The sequence below is a fragment of the Dipteris shenzhenensis genome, chromosome 12, assembly GCF_047967505.1.
Source record: "Dipteris shenzhenensis isolate YYH24624 ecotype China chromosome 12, Dip_SZ_1.0, whole genome shotgun sequence".
Classification (NCBI taxonomy): Eukaryota; Viridiplantae; Streptophyta; class Polypodiopsida; order Gleicheniales; family Dipteridaceae; genus Dipteris; species Dipteris shenzhenensis.
The window spans coordinates 48,839,056-48,847,625 of NC_141607.1; positions in this window are offsets into that span (position 1 = coordinate 48,839,056).

The window sequence follows — 8,570 nt, forward strand, 5'->3', positions numbered from 1 at the left end:
CTTAGCCTTAGATCCACCTAGTCTAGTGCCATGTTACCCTCACCAAGGACCTTGACCTTGATTCCTTTTTGATCATTTACATGAAGCCCAAACAAATATAATACAAACATTGATCCTTGAAAGGAAAATGTCGACTGACCCCTTCAAGGTCATGTTACCTCAACTTGAGCATAATATTCCTTCCCTACGAGAGACTTCTTTCACATTGTATGTGAAAGAAATCCATTGAGGAAGAAAGATCTATTCCATGGGAGAGAGAATTCTTTGGGAGAGATTTCCTCTCTATGAGAGAAAGAAAGATATAGAACTTCTTTCAGATCTATGTGTGACTAAGGTGACCTAAGGACTTTACAACACTTACGACTTTGCAAGCTATCAACTTCATCCAGCACTCAGCCACCTCCTTAAGCTCGACGGCCAGCGACCTCAAAGCTCATCAACCGCCTCTAACAACGTAGGCTCCTTTCCTCCACGGGCAACACAAGGCGTTGGCAAACTCCTATTTACGGCAGCCTGCACCAGAGTCCACTGAGACCACCATCTCTCCCTCTCCGTAGCAGCATCTATGGCTTTTGCAACTACCTTAACCTCTAAGAGCCACCTTCTTGGGAGCAGTCTCAAAGCCCCACCCAAGCGAGTGTCCAGGCAAAATCAACCAATCAGGATTCATGCCTGGGATTGAACCTGGGACCCCTTGGTTGTGCAAGGCTGACAACTGTACCACACAGTAGACTCCTTAATTGTGTAAAAAGAAGAGAATTTATTATTTATCGTAGACTCGTCGGCCCTCTTGTGAAAGAGATGACGGATGGCCTCATTAAAGCAAAGCGGACACACATTTTGGGGGCGTTCGCATTTGAGGGAGGGTGTGAACTCTAAAGCCTCCCATGGTAGGAAGTGGATTTGAAAAAGTGTAAGGAGAGGAGTGGTAGTGCTAACAAGTTGAATTCATTCATGAGGCCTACCGTTTAGGTAAATGTATGTTTGTGTAAATAAGTGAGTGGTCTGACTAGTAGATGAAGTTAGTTCCTGAGAGAGTATGTTGTTCCGGTTTGTTTGTGCATATGTGGTCTATAATTGAACCATGAAGTGTCATATGTATTTTTGTTGTGAATGTATGTAGCTATTTAGTTTTACTATTAAAGTTGTTATAGTTAATGTTGAAGTCTCCTATGATTGTTGTTGGTGTGTTAGGTTGTATGGTTGAAAGAATTTTATGTAGGGAATAGAAAAGTGTAGAAGTGGATGATGAAGGAGAATTGTATACATTTATGAGTGCGAAATTGCCCATGTTTTCGCTTTTGAAGGTAGTTAGCAAGCATTTGCAACCTTTGTTTTGTATGTATAATTCGTTTTGCAATTGCATTTCTTTTTTGTAACATGTAGCAATCCCTACGTCATTTGATTTTTGTAGACATGTGAAGTTAGGTAATGATAGTATGTTGAATTTGCTATGCAATTCTTGAAAACAAATTATTGTGGCACTTAATAGACTTTTGTCATGTAATATATCTTGTGAATGTGAGTTTAGGGCCCTTGTGTTAAGTGATTGTATTGTTTTTTGTTCTTTTTTATGGTTGGAGAAGTGTATTTGGTGTGCAACCCATTGTCCTTCATTTTGCAAGCGTTGAATTTTATTGACAACATTGCTATCTGCTTTGATATGCTTTTCCTCTATTTGATTTAGGAGGAATAGGTTGTTTGGGTTACGTATATGTGAGAGTGCTGTGTACACTAGGCCATGAGCTTTGATGGATGAAGGATCAAATGCAAGGGAATCCATGATCAATCTTGGTGAACGATGGATTGTTTGAGCAGCACAACAGGTTGTATTGGGAATTTGGTATGAGAAATCATGTTCAAGTAGCTTTTCCCTATTTGGAAGTGTGTGTAGAATAGGTGAGGTATATTTTGTCTTGCATTGGTTTTCTGAGGAATTGTTTGTTTATGTATGTTATGTCATCCAAATTATGTTGCCCACTCCTGATTTTGTTTAGCACTTCAATGTACTTAGTATTTGTTTGGCGCATTGGTATGGTCAGCTCGTACAGTAAAACATTTTCTTTCCAATATGATGTCACCATTGATGTGTTAGTCGATTGTTGCATAAAAATCCATGAATCTTTTGTTGGGCTTGCTTGGCATAGATCTCCACATAAGATAACATCAATTCCACCAAATGGCTAGAGGTGGTCATGTTTAATTTCACGAAGGCGCATGTCAGCGGGCACTAATGTGCTGTAGCCTATAAAGAAACCTCGTAAAAAACTAGTTGAACATCCCTATATTGTTGCGATAGGTCTTGCAATGTTTCTACTGATAGGCTTGTAGAGTGAGATGCCATGAGGGGCAAGCGAAGAGTTGCATGGATGGTTGTCTCGCCAATGTTGAATCCTTCTTTACCACCAGTATATGCGAGCATTAGTACTTTCGAAAGGTCTATATCATGGGTTTGTTTGTGCGAATAATGTCTTAACAATGATTGAACAATTGCCATGAGCATGAATGCTTTGCTTGTTCCTACATTTCCTGTTAAGAAGAGATGGATTTTAGTATATAGATTGATTCTTTTTTTCAACATGAAATCTTCAAGGATCAAACATTGTTCGTTGTTTAGTTTTCTTAAGTGAATGTAGTATTCATTGTTTGGTGTCAAGTTAAAAGTCAATAACGATGTATTATATACTTGATTTTGTTTTTTTAGTTTGGGCATGTCAATTCCAATGTCATATTTATCCATGTTATGAAGCTTGGATTGGCTAGTAGAAGCATTAGAAGTGGAATGTGATTTGTAGGTAATTGTGGAAATTTAAGTTTATTGTATTTTTCTTTGTTTTTGTTTATTATTTGTTTCTTTTCTTTGTATTTGTCATGCGATGTAGGAGTGTCTTCATTAAGTGAGGGTTCGATTTCGTGATATGGAAGTACATTGTTCTGTATAGTAGTTTTCAGCATCGTTGGATTCACTATAACTATTAAATCTAATTATTTTAGGTTTTTTCCTTTGTTTTGTTTTACTAGGCGTTATTGTATATTCACTTGCAAAAGTTGCCAAACAACTGCCATGAATGCTCAAACGTTTTAAATATTTGTTAATAATGTTGTCAAAAAATATGTTTGTGTCCTTCGGATGTAGTAGTCGAAGTTGTTCTTGGCGTTTTAAGAGCAATGTTCTTTTGTCTGGAGGGTTTGTGTTAATGTATTGGAAATTCTTGGATGAAGTTGATAGTGGGGTAATGAGAGACACAAGTAAATAGCTTGCTCGGAGCTTATGTGTTGTGTATTTAGAATTGCATCACCAACTCGTCGAATGCATTCATTTGATGCATTATTCGATTCTACACTTTGTGTTAGTGGTGCTTTGACAACCTCAGTGCTCTCTTTATTAATTTTTATCATGTAAGATGTGCAATATGCTGCAGCCCCATGTGGGTCTCGTATGAATTGCATATCGGTATTTTCTTCCCAAAGCGCTGACAATGTTGGATTGAAATTATTTGTGTATATGTCTTTTGGTTCTCTTTTTAGGATTAGTGTCGGTTGTGAAATAGACGCTTGTAGTGTTGAAATGTACTCTTGTTCAGATAATCCAAGTTTTTCTAAGAAAGTATTATAGTCTAATAACAACGTTGTATCTTTCAACAACAGTAAGTTAATTGATTTCATGTTCTTTTTTAGAATTTTGTCAACTATTTATTCTTGCAATGGTAAAATCACTTGGGTCTTTTTCATAGGAAATGGAGGAAATCCAAATCTATATTTTTTTGTTTGCTTGAAGCATGTTTTTCTATGTCTATGAGTTTGCATTTCTTTTTGTGCAAAGGGAAACAAAGAAATGTTTGTGCAAATGTATTTGTCTACAAAAGCTTCGATCTCAGAATTTGTGGATACACAAAAAATGGGTGCTCTATCAATGCAAAGAAGTCCATGATCATGTTGGCTTCCTCTACTTTGGAATTCAATTATGAAGAAGAAGTCATACACTTTTCCCAAAATAGTGTCATCTTTTCAAAATAGTGTCTTGAGGGCTTGAAATTTGTGGACGTAATATTGGGCAATTGTAAGAGGGTCTGCTCGAATCAACAAAAGATATCACGTTCACCTTAAGATGCTTGTTTTCCTTAGGCCTTTTGTTTAGCATTTAAGGATACTTTACCAATGGTTCCCACAATTTCTCAGCAGAAGTCAATGTGATGAAGAATGAAGGTGCCCCTAATTGCCGTAACATTGCAAAAAGGTTTTTCTTGAGGTAGTACTTGTAATCAGCTAATGTCCAAAGATGAGAGAAGTCACGATACCCTATGTTAGATTGCAAGAGTTTTTCAATGTTTGTATCCAAAAGTGCATCCTTTACTTGTAGAGTTCTTCTGTTTGTTTGTGCCTTTCGCATACGAACCCAAGATGATGAAAATACTTGTTGCACTAGGATTTTCATTGTTTTGAAGAAGAGATTTTCTATGCATAGTGAAAATTGTCGATCAATGTTTGTTAACTCCCAAGTAGCAATGACCTGATAGGAAGTACGTTTTAGAATATTGTAAGTTCGAGGACTACCAAAGAACAATTTTGGGAATGCAAGTTCTTCACAGTGTTTGTCTTTGAAGATGCTTAATGGGGAGTATCCTTCGGAAGGAGCAATTGCAATAGTTTGGTTTTCAAAATCAACAACTTGTTGAGTTGTGTATATTCCATGAACTAAAGTATCGGTTTGAAGGTCTTCATCAATTGACTCATTGTAGTCGTCATCTTTGTTTTGATTGCGTAAGTCTTCCTCTTGAAAAGCCTTGACATGTTGCTCCCAAAGGGTATTTATGGACACATTGTATTGCTTATACAAAGGTGTTTGCAATAGTTCTTTTGGAGTGAGCATTGTGAATGTAGGGCAAACAATCCCACTCATGTAGTTGTGTTTAAATGCAAGCTTTCTTTTGATTGCAATTGCAACTATGTCGTTCTCATTGAGGAACTTGGGCAACACTTGTTGTGCTATGTCAACATCCACAAATACATTTATGACACTACCATGTAGACCAAATTAACCCTCGTAGGTCAACTCTCAAATTTGGGCAAATGGTATTCTAATAGAGACTAAGCGTGCTTCAATGTCATTAAGATTTGTTGTGTAAGATGTTTTTGCAAGCATCTTCATGTTTTTAGAACATAGCAATGGTACTTTTTTATTGTTGATGTCTTTATAGCACATGGAACAAAGAGAATTATGTGATGAGTGGGAATTGGATATATTAATACCATTGCTTTGGAGAAATACATTCATTTTATCCTTTACTTTTCGCAATTTGGATTTGAATTTCAATGATCCACAAAAAACACATGGGTGGCTTGGAGTATCTAAGATTTTATGTGCACATTGTTGTTGGTGAGTTATTTGATTTCATTTTCATTTGCGTTGACAAGTTCAAGCAATGGTACTTGGGGTTGGTATTGGTATTTTGGTTGGAATAGTAGTACATGAAAAGACAAATCTTCTCATTTTGTATATTTTGTTGAGAGTTGCTTGTATTGAATATATTTTTTCCAAATCATTGCTATGAAGTAACAATGCTATATCTTTTACACATAGTGTTGGATTTTGTTGAACAAGTTTTTGTAGAAGGTCCTCATCTTTGTTCATCCATACACTGTATCTATGTTTTTTGTTGAGATGACTTAGTGGAACAATTGTGGAAATGTCGTTTGCCTCATCTAAAAGTAAGGCTTTGGTAAGTGCTTGTTTTGCTTTGCCTATTGTAATTTTCTTGCTCAACTTCATCCCATCGTAGCATACCAAAGTGAACGATGTTCCAAAGATTGCATGAAAGCATTGAAGGATATCTACTATGAGTGCACGAGAAGTTGAAGAGTTCTACCAACTTTGAAGACCTTCCAAAATATCCATATTATGCTACTAATAATTGTTGAACACCAAAATAATCCAACAATTGAAGACATAAATGGTGCAAGTGTTGTCATATCATTGAATAATTTTGTAACACAAAAGTGGGGCAAATGTATCATACAAGAAAGTCATACATCATGCATTTGCTTGAAATGCAATAGCAAAGCCAGAACTGTTCACAATAAAGTTTCCACTAGGTTTCAAAGTCTTAAGCTTGCTTCGAGTCATCATGAGATTTTGATCATAAAGTTCTACAAAGGGAACTCCTAGGGAAAGCACAATGTCAACATAGGGCCCATGAATATGCACAGGAACTTGTTCTCCACCACGCTAAACAATTTCTGCTATCATTGAAGAGATTTATGCAATTGTCTGGGCACTCTTACAAGTAAAGCAGTAGAGTCGAAGAAGATCTCGACTGATGCAAACTCCTTCGCACACCTCGCAAATATATTCAAGTAAATCTGTGTTGATGTTGGTGAAGTCAAGACTGCCAAATACCTGTAGTAGAGGAAGACAAGATTAGTAAAATTAAAAAACAAATTAAATGATATTCAAATGTTCTTACATGTGTTCCATAGCCAATACGTGCCACTTGGCTAGCAAATGCTTCCTTAAGGTCATCTTTGGTTGGCCCTTCAGGAACCTCTGCCAAGATGATGAAATCAAAAGACACAAATTGTTCCCTTTACCTTTAAGAATGATACGTTCTTCAAGATGTACATAACCACTCCTTCTTCATTAAACTCTTGCACAAGTTGAGTGAGAGTGGATTTTCTTTCCTTCACAAAAGACAACTGTATTCCAAATTTTAGAATTTCAACTTTGAGTGAGAGTGAAATGCCTTACAAAGAAATTAATAATAAAAGCACCCAAAAACAATTTCAACTTACACCAACTCTGCTGGCTTCATCCCTTGGCCCATCTGCAACTATGATTTGGTCAGCCATTCCCTCATCACTTGCAACTTTGATAATAACTATTGCAAGTGTTCTCATGATGTTAGAGATTGACAATTTCCCAAAGTCGATCATCTTAGCGGCCCAAGGAACATATGTGCGAAGGGAGTGATCAGGCTCTAAGCGAAGATTTCCTTCAAAAGGTTCTCCTCTAATGATACAAGTGGTAGCATCAACAAGTAGAGAGAACTTTGAAGTCCCAGGTCCTCTTGCCACAACAGTTGCACGTTCTATTCTATAAAACTCACCAATTTGCAAGAAGTTGACAAATTGGTGAATGTATGTAGAGGGTATGAGCAATGTCACTGTATGGGAACAAAATGTGTCTATTATGTCCCCTTTCAAGAATGTGGGGTACTTTGGATTCATGACCTTGTATGTGCCATATTTGCAAAGTGGTTTTCCCTCAAATACAAACCTATATGGGGCACAATTAGATAGTTGAGTAATGCCTAGAGACACCAAAGAATTATTACCCCCCACAAAGTTTTCTTTCGATGGCACAATGGCTTTTGCAATACATGGGATGTTATGTGGTAATGCATTGTATGAATTTACTTCATCATTTTCTTCCTTGGATGCAAGTTGCTTGCTTGCTACTGCAAATGCAAGAATAAGACAAAGTAAGTGCTAATATTCTACTTACATTGAAAAGTTATGCAATTCAAAATTTGCCACATTACTTGTATGTGTAAACTAATGCGTTTTGACTTCACACTTCAGCAAGACCAACAATACTTTCTTAATTGCATATTGATGTTAATACAAATGATCTAAAACTAATTTTTTGTATCATCAAGCAACTCTAGGATGCAAATCTAATTTTAAATATTTTTTAAAATAAAAAACTAACTTCAAATGCACAATCTTCTCAACAATACATAATGAGTTAAAAATCATTAAATGAAAGAGAGTTTCTAGTCCATTGATTGTTCAATAAGAATCAATGTTGATAACTTCACATGCTCCTTTTTTTGTTGGGGCATTCTTTTCCACAGAACGGCTCACATGTAAAGGCTTGCTTGCATGTTGTACATGAGAGGTAATAGTTGACTTAAAATTTACTCCGGATTCTCTGGTATAAGCTTTTTCACTGAATATAACAAAACAAAAAGGAAAACTAATTACATATTGCCATTTCCAAGAAAACTATATAAATTAAAATCGGATGCTACCTTGGGCATAAGTCTCTTGGGCCACCTCTTGGAATGAATTCTTCAACGAGCGTCATGGATTCTTCTTAATTGGAGAATTCTTCAAGAGATTTTCTTTAGGGGGTCTACTTGGAGATGCAAGGAGAAATGCATTTGGTTTAGGACTAGGTGGGGATGATGTTTTTTCCACATAGGAGCATGCCAAGATGGCAATTCCGACTGCAAAAGATAATTGTTAATTAAAAAAAAGGTTAATATTTATATTCAGCAAAGTTAGTGAAAGGAGTATTTTTTAATTATTGTCTACTTGGCGTTCCATTGCAAAAAAAGGACACGTTTAAAAGTAATCACATTAAACTGAAAATTGTATTGTCTGATTAACTGTCTGATTAAACTATATTAAAAGTAATCACATAAAACTGAAAATTGTATTGTCTGATTAAACTATATTAAAGTTAATCACATTAAACTAAAAATTGTATTGTCTGATTTCTACTTCCCACTGGTTATATCCACCATACAAATAGAACGCAAGTAATTGAAACCATCTGCAAATTAATT